Genomic DNA, 12,419 nt, shown 5'->3' on the forward strand with positions numbered 1-12,419 from the left:
ATGTGCTCCCTGCCATTCTAACAATAATATAAGAACATGGCAGGTGTCATTCCCCACTCCACCTCCAGCCAGAGGACAAGAGAATTCAATTCAGTGGAAAACGATATTAAGAAATGTGCAAATATTATATATTCTGTAACACACTTGACTGTACAGCCAGAACACTTAATCTCACGAGTTTTCTATTGTGGCTTTCAGTGGTTTGGCAATCAGCCTACTGAGCCTTTGGCAAAAATCAAAATCTGTGGCTAGCCATCCTGCAGATCCCCAAAGTATCTTTTCTCATCATTTGCCATCAACTGGCTTCACTTATTGGAGAACTTTGAGGATCAACCTGATGCTAAATCCTTGAACAACTGCCATTCCCAACACATGACATCAAATGAATTTAATGTAGCTAGGATTCTAAAATATTCCTAAAGTGCTGCCGTAATTTAAATTACATTTTGCGGGACTAGATGAAGTCAATATATTGTAGATGGAACTTTCAGCTCACATATTTTAGAAGAAATGATGCGTGACAGTTATGTGCTAACGCTGGTTTGGAATATCACTTTTAAAGCCAGGTCCTGGAAAATATAAGCAATATGACTGCAAACTGAATGAAGACCAAGCAGTTGTGAATTAAATGACTGTCAGTTGTGAAAGGGTGAAGACAGGTGCAATCTTGACCTGCCAGATGCATAAGCAAGAAAAGATGTCCTTGCAAATCACATTATTATTATCCATTAAGAAACTGAAAAGTAATGGAGTGGTTTATGAAAAGGGTGGGTGGCTTTTCACTCAAACTGTTCTGGTTTGAAGCCAGCCTCAATCAAGGGAAATAGAGATATTTCTGATGATGTGATGGCAAAAAAATCTGCATGTACTACATTCAGTAGTCTGGGTTAGATTTCCAGGGGAAAATATACAGGTTTCCAGAATAAGACCATGAATCAGCTTTGCTTAGTCATCCTACTGGCCCACCTGACTCGAAAGTTTTAAAAATATTATTTTAATTTAAAAAGTAATTAATTAATTAATTAATGTAGTAGGTTGCAAAGTATCTGCCACTTGCATCATCTTTATTAACAACATACTGTAAACTCCACATATACTCTATAAGCGTTCCTTCTACTTAACCATGGGAGTACTTTGGCTGCAACCCAATACTTTGTTTGGAAATGTGTCCACTTGACCAGAAGCCTTACCCACAAAGGCAAGCTGAAGTGATCAACAGTATCCAGGAGGACTGGAGAACATTGTGGGGAGCAACCTTATCAGTTTTCCTTTTATGACTGACAGTAACCAATAACACCATGTTTGGAAAGGCACTTACCTACCTAGAAGAAAAGTCAAAGATAAGACAGGGTTACTATAGCATTGGGGTCTTGGTGGGGGAGAATTGATGTGGAGTCATTTCATAGTTTACTTTCTGTCAAATGGATGATGTGACCATGACAGCTGTTTTGTGAGTGTGTCCACAGTGCTGCAAAAGAGGGTTGTCAATCTCTGTCCCATAGATTTCACAGGGATGTTAACACTAATTAAAATAATTAGTTAGAATAACACTCTTTTTTGAAACATTTTATAGAAATTGAAAACAGTATACAAAATCTATGAAAACCAGAATGTGCCGACACATCGTTTAATGTTGATGAAGCATTCCCAGCACTATTGTCAGGTTGACCTGCAATGGGAAAGAAGGAGCTTCAAGCCCCCCAAGCTTATCAAAAATGAAAACATGTTATAAGAAACAGAAATTTTATTACTTGGTAGAATAAAATGATTTCTTGCCCTGTATAGCCATTGGAATAACTGCACAAGGGAATATGACAAATAAGTTGAGACCTCCTGTTGACTCAACAGTGTTGGGAATTTTGCAGCCCATCCCAGTGCTTCTTAGAGAAAGCACATCTGCAAATTTTTGGAGAGGAAAGTGTGGTGATTTCTCTCTTCCTTGATTATGCCATGACCAGCAGTGTGTTTTAATCCTTGGCCTGCTTTTCTTATGACTAAGCTTTGGTTTTGGCCTGATAAACTTGACTTAAATTGTTATTTGCATGTCAAGATTACACTGAATACTATTTTTCTTTTTAAAAAAACATGTTATTCTTTTGCGTTCATCTCTAAGATCCAAGTAGATATGAAATCTGGAGATCCACATTCAGAGTTTGCATTTTTTCAGAACATTTAATGGCATCTTTTGGAAGATGGCATTGGCGCCATATAGATATACCAGGGCTGTGAACCGTTGTGTGAAATGGGGCAAAGCTAACAAACACCCACCTGTTTCAGAGGTTAGTCTTGTCCAATTTGGGGTATTTAAAAACAGTATGAAAGACCCTTTATATGAAGGAAATTTTGGACAGATCTGCTTGTTGTCACAATAAAAGGTATATTCACTACATTAGTAAGTAAAAAAGAAATAACATTAACTAGTAAACTAATTTTACCTATTTAATGATTAAATGAATACTCGCTTCCCTAATCTTAGCCATGATTTAGTCCTCCAAAGTAGATTTTTATTTTTATTAATTCTTCAGAATTCAGCTATTTCCATCTCACGCAGCATAGTGAAGGATTATACCCCAAAGTCTGATGCATGAGGTGGAGTGGCAGCTGTTATAGACCTCCAGCTCTAATGCATGACTTTGTTTTTCCTTTGCATCCCAGTTCTGTCAACCCATAATAAAAAGACTGAACTATTGTTAGATTAGATCAATTTAAACGAAGACATAGGCATCCGGTGTCTGGCTTTTCTAAGTGTGAGTGTTCTTTGGAATGCAGATTTTATACATCCTAAATTAACATAATTTTTTTTTTAAAGTAGTTAATGCACTATATTTGCAGAGCAGGATCTAACGTATTCATAACTTGTAGGCATGCCTCTCAGTTGTTAAAGGACTTTGACCACATATGACCACATATGCAGGTAAATGGTAATTTACATTATAATAGTATGGACAGCCGCTCCATTTAAGGGCAACAGCTGTCAACTGCATGTGTTAATAGAATTTCACTTATTTCTCTTTTCATGTAACAGATCCCAGCACAAATTCAGCTGTTTTCCTCTTCCAACTCATTTCTATGTTGTAATATCATTTCTTTCAGGCCCTATTTTCAGCAAGCATTTGTGGTAGCAGATCAAGTTTTTTTCCCTAGTATATTTTGCCTGTCATTGAATTTAAGGGCTTTGGTTTATTGGCTTGAGTTTTAGTTCTTTTCCGAGCTATATGATATCTGTTGCATGGCCTACTTTAACTCCTTCCTTCCTTCCTTCCTTCCTTCCTTCCTTCCTTCCTTCCTTCCTTCCTTCCTTCCTTCCTTCCTAAGTGTTGCTGTTTTCAGAAACAGTATGAGTTATTGAATTCCACATAAGTTGACTTGTTTGTTCGATTAACTTACAGGATGCCTCAATAACATAGCAACTCTACACAGATACTGAATTGTTGAATGCTACCTTGAATGCCATGGTTTTTGTAGAAGGGCATCATCTGCATCTGAATAATAATTGTAGCTGAGGCAGTCCTATTTCTATCTGCACATTGAAAGATCTGAGTAGCATATGCTAATTTTATTTTATGTTACTGTGTGAATGTTGTGATATCTCTCAGTAGATGTTGAGAGGGAGCCAATAGCCATGTTTTACTGCATTGCTTTACTGTTCTAACTAGAAGTCTAAATCTCTAGATCAGCTATTGTAAATAATATTGAAAAGAAATTGTGATGGACTGGAATGGAGGAAGGGGGGTGAAAACGGTGCCCTTAGAGCACCGTTTTCACCCCCCCTTCCTCCATTCCAGTCCATCACAGAAATATTGAAAAGAGTATGGCTGTATACTGAGGAAGTTTACCTATTTAGTCAGACTTTCAGTACATTTTTTTCTGGTCCAGAGCTTTGATACGGATGTATAAAATACCAGAAATATCTTGCAAAAATTGCATCTATATGGCCCTTTGGTCATATGATCAGGTTTCTTGGTTTATTTGTTCTTGAACTGTCTCTCCTACTCCCCTAGGGATATATTCACTTTGTTAGTACCTACAACAGCTTCAGATCTGGTGGGTTTTTATGTTTCTAGCCAAGCTTCAAATTGCAGTCCTTGCTTTTGGCCCTTTTCAGTCCTTGATCAAGAGCTCCCTTGTGGATTTGGATCTAGAAGCCTGTTTAACTTCTGTCCACAGCATTTCAAACTCATTAGTCAAGTCCTGGATTGTGGCCATTAGAATATTAATTTTTCAAAATGTATGGTTCCTCCCATATTTTCCTCACCCTCCACATCTGGAAGATAGATAATAACTCCCCCAGAGCCTTGCTTCTGCTTATTCTATTTAAATTTCAGTTAGAAAGTTATGTTAATATCTTATTCTTGATTGGTGAGTTGAGGAAAGCTCAATGAGATTTAATAACTCATTGTGTGGCACATGCTTATATAATTATACTTTTATACTTCTATGAACTTATATAAGCAGAAAGAAGGGGAATAAATTAAATCATACTTATGAATCAAAAAGAACATCCTGTTATTAAGTGACCACCAAATAGCTTCTGGGTGGCATATTTTGTGCCTGTTCAAATAATAGAATTGTGCAGGCAAGCCGTTAACCATTCCTTGAATTTCTTTTATGTTAAATAGCTTTGGCCACTTCCAATCAAATAAGTCAGACATGTGGCAGTTTGAAGTACCTGTAAGATCATTGCTGGCCAACTTTTTGTCAGTGCAAACTTCCATTACTAAAGCCTACAAAATCCCTACATTTTCTAGTCTCCAGCTGCATTGCCATAAATAAGACTCTTGTACTCCTGAGGAGTTCAACTGTTAAACTCATCTATAGGTGAACTGTGCCTTCAACTCATCACTGTTATTTCACCGGAGTCCATCCAGTCTTCATTGCAGATTATCTCAAGTTTCTTCTCCCAAGAGAGACATAACACTTCCATCTCTAACTCTCTGTTTCTAGAGTGGATAATAGAAGAACTGAGGTTGTAAAAGATATGAAGACAACTAGTGAGAACTTCTAGCCAGTCTGTGGCTTCCCCTCAGTAGCAGCTTTGAGATATTGTTGTCTTGGTCAAAGTGTTTGCTTAATGTTCTCTTAGCAGCAAACCTTTCCAAAAGCTTCTTCCACATTTTCAGGCTGTGCATCTTGTAAAATTGCCACATAGTCTTTACAGGCCTTCGTCAAAGATGTTATCTTTCACTCAGTAAAATGTATCACTCTGTGATGAAATTTATAGCAACTCTGCATTCATACTCCAAATCATATTGTCTAATGTTTTCTAGAAACTAAAATCTTATGGAAATCACTATTTGTTAAAATATAGTGCTTAAACTTTAATCCGCTGTGTTTGAACAGATAGCCAAATGCATACCCAACCATATTTTCATGGAGATAATAAGATTGAATCTCATGACTATTTAATCTAAGGTATTTACTCTGATATAGTTATCTCAGTAAAAAGTGGCATTTTAATTAGTCTGTCATGTTAGGATTTTATTATTTAGAGATAAATATTAAAGTATTGTGAGATTTTCAGATTGTGCTAATTTTGCAGACCATTTTTTCAGGATCACTATAGTCATTCTCAGTCTAACTATTATAAGCAAAGCCAAAACAAATGAAGCACAGAACACATCAGACATGACTTTGACACCTCTAAGTGACCACTATTGGCTAAACTGGTTCCTGTTAGGGCAACTATAAGAAGATGTGATCTCAGCAAGACACTAAAGGCAACTGAAGTTTATAATAAGCTAACCTAGCTATTCCTCTGCTCCTTAGAGGAATATTATTAAATACCTTTCATATGATTTTGCAGTCTCAATGTTTTCTAGGGCTGGGAAAAAGAAGGATAATCTGGGATGCAGAGAATAGTGGAAGAATGGTATCTTCTGACTGAGGAATTATCTCAAATGCCTCAAAATCTCTCACTATACACTGAAAAGTCCAAGGGGCAAGGGCAAGACATCTACCTGGGCTAAATGTTTGCTACATAATGCATGATATGGATACTCCAATAGGTAGAGAGACCAGATTCACCTAAGATTCTCTCTCTCAAAAAAAAGGAAAGCATAAAGCAACAATTTTCTCGTGAAACATTTCTGTCATACCCAATATTTTGAGCACAGTGGAGGTCAACCTATAGTATTCCAACATAAACACAAGATATAGTTCTCTATAGTACTGAATTCTGACAAAGTGAGCAGTATAACCATATTGAAAATATAATCATTTATCCTGAGATGGAAGAAACATGGGCCAAGAGATTGATCTCATCATGGATAAATTTGATATTTTGCCTGGTTTTGCCCATGTAAAAGGAAAGTAAATGAGAAACTGACAAATTTTAGGGGACCACTGAAATGGGATAACTATTTATTCGAAACACAACTTAATTAAGCTTCTGAAATAACACATTATATTGGTTTGGGACAAAAACAAAGAGATAGAAAATTAAACAACTGAAAGGAAAGTGACCTGGTAAATGACAAAGAAACAGGAATGATAACTTCAAGCCAACAATGTGATAAAGAAAACCAGGAAGCATAAAATGAATTTGAATAATCAACTTCGGTGAAACAGTGTAAAAGGCAATTTTTACTCTATGTGATTCTGGAAATCTAACAGCAATTTATGTTTGACGAAACACTCATAAAATCGTAGAGGTACTGTGCAACCACTAGGGGGTACCCATTTTCATGTATGTCATTCCATTAATCCTTTAAAAATATTAGACAAAGAGCTTTTATTTATAAAATTATTGCCTGTAACCTCATATTACTTTTGAAAATAATTTAAAAGATAAATCAACTAAAGGGGCTGTTCTCAACAGTGTTCAAGTAATACACACACACACACACACACACACACACACATACAATACATATATACATACTTCCCAATAGAGAAAATGAATTAGCTATGCCTGATCCATCATAAATCCAAGGCCTGTCTGCCTTTCTTCTATTTATCCATTGATCCCCACACACACACATACACATATTGGACACAGGGGCAATTGCTGTACACAATACAAATGATCTGGACAAATTTGACCTGTCTCCCCATGGGCACAAATTAGCAGACCCAAGCTCTTATCCATGTAGAACTCAAATTTCATTTAAACTAAGCATTCTATCTTCCCTCTCTACATAAATAGGATTTCTTTTCTAATTGTTGAAAACTATCCCTATTCAACCTGACCTTTCCTTCTTACTTCCAAGGGCTATTGCCACCAACTGTCCTTTGGGAAGGAGCTTAGAAGTTTATTGCTTGCTTTTAAATTATGTTTATTGTCATTTAAAAACTTATGATTGCTTATATTACTTGTAAACTGCTTCTGATTTTAATTCTGAAAGACAGGAAATTAAATATTCATATATATATCATAAATATTTTATTTATTTATTACATTTCTAGAAGTTATTAATAACTAACATTTGAGACTTCTTTGTATTTAAGATCCTGACTTTACTGTAATTCGATTATTTTAAAACATCCTGTTTAAATGGCATAAAATCATTTTAAATTGCTTTACTATTCTATATAATCTTTATCAAGTATTTCATTCCCAGATTTAACTAAAAGATAAATATATAAACAAAAGTATAAGCATGTTGGGTGTAGAATGATGTAGTGTATGAATGAAATCCCATTGAATTAAAAGGGCACTTCACTGTAATGCTAGTAATTGCCATTCTGCCTAGTAGGAAAACAAGCTAGTTCCAACGCAATTGTTAAATAATGCAAAATTAATTGGATGATTTAGTTTCGCACTATATTTTGTTGGAGTTCCTCCTCTAATGAGCAGAGTCCTTATTCTTCCCAAATGGATGTAATCAACTACTAGTAATAAGTCAACCATCCAATGCCAGAAAACACAGATGTGCTGGGCTAAGTGCTGTTGACACAGAATGCCAAGTCCATTGAAAACTTCAGTCAGGGACTGGTACCACACCCAGAAGAGCCACAAGAATTAGATCATGACTGTAGCTCTTCCTCAGCCTGAAAGAAATATTATAACTCAGGGAACCCTCCTAACACTGGGATGGCATGCACAGCCAAGCCAACTAACTGGATGGAGAATCAACTAAAAATATGAACCATGTGAATACCAAGTTAGGATATCCAGCTTCCACGTTCTGAGTAAAAAGCAATCTGTTCAAATGTCACAGGCCCACTAGTGAGATTCCTCCAATGATTCCCCTTTAGTTATATGGATGCTTTCAGGGGAACAAAAGGTTGCAGAACTGCATCCACTGAAATGCATTAACCAATTCCCCTTCAACTGTGCAGTCTTAGAGAGTTTGTTTGCGAGACTGTGCACGTTAATATGAATTAACAGGTTTTAGATGGATGGATCAAATGATATGCATGCTTATGGATGTAAATAACGAATGGAGTGTGCATCCTTGGGTTTGTGTGTAGAAAAGGATGTTAGAAGCTACACGCGTCCCATCTGCTGTCTCTACCCGTATGATATGGAACTGCTGAGTTTTCTTTGCTAAAGTCTTTGTTAAAATGTGACTCCTGTAGATCATTATCTGGCAAAGCATGCTGCTTTTTAGAAGGAAAAAAAAACAGAGAACCGAATGGTCTGGAATGAGCTACAGTGTGACAGACATTATCAGAAACTGTTTCTGTGTTTCCTAGGACAACTAGAACAACAGTTTGTGTGCTTCCATAGCAACAAGAACTTATGTCATAATGCAAAATACATACACTGTGTACCATTTTTTTAAATGACTAGAAGAACATGACAACACGAGTCAGAATCACAGGTGACATCCAGTGCATTTTATCCATTAATACAGTTTATTAATATTTATAGATGTTTTGACAATTTCCAAGAAAATAAACCCATCTTTGCTTCTAATTTGAATACAGCACCAAATGGCCCTGCCTAGTTATAATACGACAGATCTTTATTTTTAATTTTGCTCCCTTCCTATATATCCTAGCACGCATTTTCATCTGCCATTACAGTGCTTAACCTAAATGTCTGTTGCTATCATTTGGAGTGGTGGGAAAGATGCTGAAATTATAGCTGTGCTTGTGGCCTGTTATAGACTTGAGACTTTTAAAGGCCTTATCCTAAGAACAATGCAGTGTCGGCTGAAGTTTGTTTCCAAAAATGAAAAAGAACATCTCTGGAAATGTGATTAAATTTGATTGCCTTAACTCTGCTTAGCACAACCTGAATGTAATCTGAAATGCCACTTGTTCTCCAACAACAACGCATGATTCTTTATCACAAAACTATTTTTTCATGTCTTGATCATCTCAGGATTACAATGTTTGAATTTAATGTTTATTTGTTTTTACTGATTTCCACTGGCAAATCTCTGAAAGCGATTTCTTAAAGGACAACTCCTGTACATTTCCCGCTTGGAAGTAGCCTAGTGTCAGGATAAAGAACCTGGAGGTTGATTTGGGTTATGATTATGCATAAAAGCATGAGTTAGAATTTCATTATGAAAATATAACTTATTTTACCAAACATAATAGCTGGAAACATCTCCTATTTCTCTGATCTATCTTACCTGGATTCCTTATATAAAGCATCTAAGACATGTTATTAAAGATGTTAGGTTCTTTAATAAGATATATTATTTATTAAACCCATCTTACACAAATACATATCAACATGAATCCCCCCTTTTTTAACATTTCACTACGGCATAAAAATAACGAAAGACTCAATTACAGATTTTATAGCTTAAAAACAGAGAATCTTTAAAAGAGAAGACTGTAGTATTGTCCACTAACAGCACCCAGATGAGCAGACAGTCCAAGCCACCTCATCACTGTCTTCTCTGCAGGAGTGAGAAATACTATATTTAGCAATAACTATTACAATGCATATGACATTTAGCAATAAATATATAAATCTGGCAATTTATATATTTAAATTATAGTATGTATTGCTAAATTTGCATGTAAATGTACTAATTAACTGCTGCAAATCTGTTTATCACCATTTTTAGAAATGCAATTTCTTTCTTTTTTTGGAAGATGTGTTATGTAAGAGGCCATTTCATTTCTGTTCCTTTTAGGGGTAACTCATGTACTTCTGTTTTGCTTCGTGGACAGCTTCCTGGGAGCATTTCTTAAAATAATTAAGAATTTTACAGCAAATAATCATTTTGCAGTGGTAAAAGTCATGGAAAATATTAAGATAAAATTTTATTTTTACAGATTGTGACAGCAACCATAAACATTTGCTATTTACTAAATATGAGTGATATCATAATTTATTCTTTCTAGTGGAGAGAGTAAACAGTTGAAGTTAAATTTATTTTTATGGGAGCCAGATGTGGATACTAATTGCAGAGTACCAGCAAAGGAACTAATACTATCAATGATTGATGTTTATTAACATGCAATAATATATTAATGTTTATTAAAATACAATAAATATGATGGAAAATAAAGAATATTATTCAAACATTGTATGGCCATATTATGTATATATTTACATATGGAGTTTGGTGGTCTCAAACACTTTAAACATCTCATGCTAGGGAGTGTGTGTGTGTATGTGTGTGTGTGTCAGAAGATTCTTTGGTCTGTTCATTTTTGGCAGAATTGGATTAAAGCAACAGGGATAGACCTTTTAGAGAAATGTAACTTGGCCAAATTCCAGCTGGGTTGCTTTACTAACAGTTTTTAAATATCCCCCCAGACTTCTTTCAGAGCAGAGATGGCAAATATCAGGACAGGGCAGCAGCTTCCAAACCGTTTAGCAAAGAGGCTACTGAAAGCTGGTGGAATACATACAGACATTTAAAACCTGTTTTCAAAAATAAACTTTCATTCTTCCACTTGCTTTTCTGGGGTGCCAGTTTTGGCATGACACTGAATGGTACCCACTGACTTCTCCTTGTGGTGGGGGGCACTTTGCTGCTTCTGATTGTCATTTGGCTTTCCAAGATGCCAGGAGTGAAGGTATAACTTATTTTGGCGAATGTGGCTTCTCTTAGTAAGAATGCTCTTACCATTGGCCAAACTCAATTGTATCAAAATTATTGCTTATTCCCCATACTCTTATGTTACTCGGCTAGCAGAGGCAACCAGTGTAGGAGGACATGATAAAATATAGTGCCCTAGAGATAAACAGGTCACAAAGAAAGAGACAGTATAGACCAGCGTTTCTCAATCTTGGCAGCTTGAAGATGTGTGGACTTGAACTCCCAGAATTCCCCAGCCAGAAAGAATTCTGGCTGGGGAATTCTAGGAGTTGAAGACCACACATCTTCAAGCTGCCAAGGTTGAGAAACACTGGTGTAGGCAATCAGGTAGATGGCCTTTAGCGAAATTGGCATGAACTGTTCCATAAGCAAAGAGGGCTAAAACATTCCTTAATCCTGGAAAGGAAGATCATATTTGGAAGAGACTCAGGTAGGTTCCTCCTGGATTCATTGTCTTATAAATCTATCTATCTATCTATCTATCTATCTATCTATCTATCTATCTATCTATCTATCTATCTGTCTGTCTGTCTGTCTGTCTGTCTGTCTGTCTGTCTGTCTGTCTGTCTGTCTGTCTGTCCGTCCGTCCATCCATCTCAATAAAGTATAGCTCTAGTCTTCCTGTGGAGTTGGTTTCTTGATCTGGTCTATCTTGTAGGGCTGACACATGGCAGGCAAATTGGCAAAACCTGATCTCTTCTGGACAGAATTTCTAGGCAGAGCTGGCTTGCCTTGTAAGATTATGTAGCTTTGCTGATTTTGATCCCTAACGTTTCTGGAGTATAGATGTAGGATGGCATGGTGAACACAGAGCACAAGCACAGAGAAAGAAGCTAATAAGGGAAAGTTATACTGGTAGCCTTGCCACTCCATGTTCTATTTTAAAAGTAAAAGTCTGTGCCAGCAGCTTTAAGCATTAGCTTGGCCTTCCTTTCACTCACTGTCAAGAGAATTAAATTTCAATGATCTTGAGCCCATATTCAGAATGCTGAGAGCCAAATTACACTCCCAGGTGCATTGCCAGCACCAACAAAAGACAGCAAAGTTGAGGCTTGTGGCCATGTTATATATGCTGAGAAACTGAATGAAACCCAAAGTAATGAATGTTTATCTTGTCATCCCAAAAAGGGTCTGATGGGCAGTGTGTTTAATGAGACATTAAAGTGATGGGCTGGCTGCTTTGATGGTAATGTTAAAGAGCCTATTATTCATAATTCCTATCAGCATTCTCTGTGCATGGAATTGAAAAAGCAATTTTGCCCATATCAATCCTAAAGGTCGTTGAATCTGTGAAGGATTTAGAAAAGCTATAAAACGCTTTGAAGCCATGTGATTCAATTCACTGCTCCAAGTAGGTTCCCACTTCAGTTTGCATATCTGTTTCAATGGGGTAATTCAATCAAAGCTTCACTGAGTTGCACATTCCTACAAAGCTGTCCACAGGCCTTCTAAAACCATATCATC

The sequence above is a fragment of the Python bivittatus genome, unplaced genomic scaffold (genome assembly GCF_059951505.1).
Source record: "Python bivittatus isolate LINGU-HERP-01145 unplaced genomic scaffold, Pbiv_v1 ctg000070_np1212, whole genome shotgun sequence".
Lineage (NCBI taxonomy): Eukaryota > Metazoa > Chordata > Lepidosauria > Squamata > Pythonidae > Python > Python bivittatus.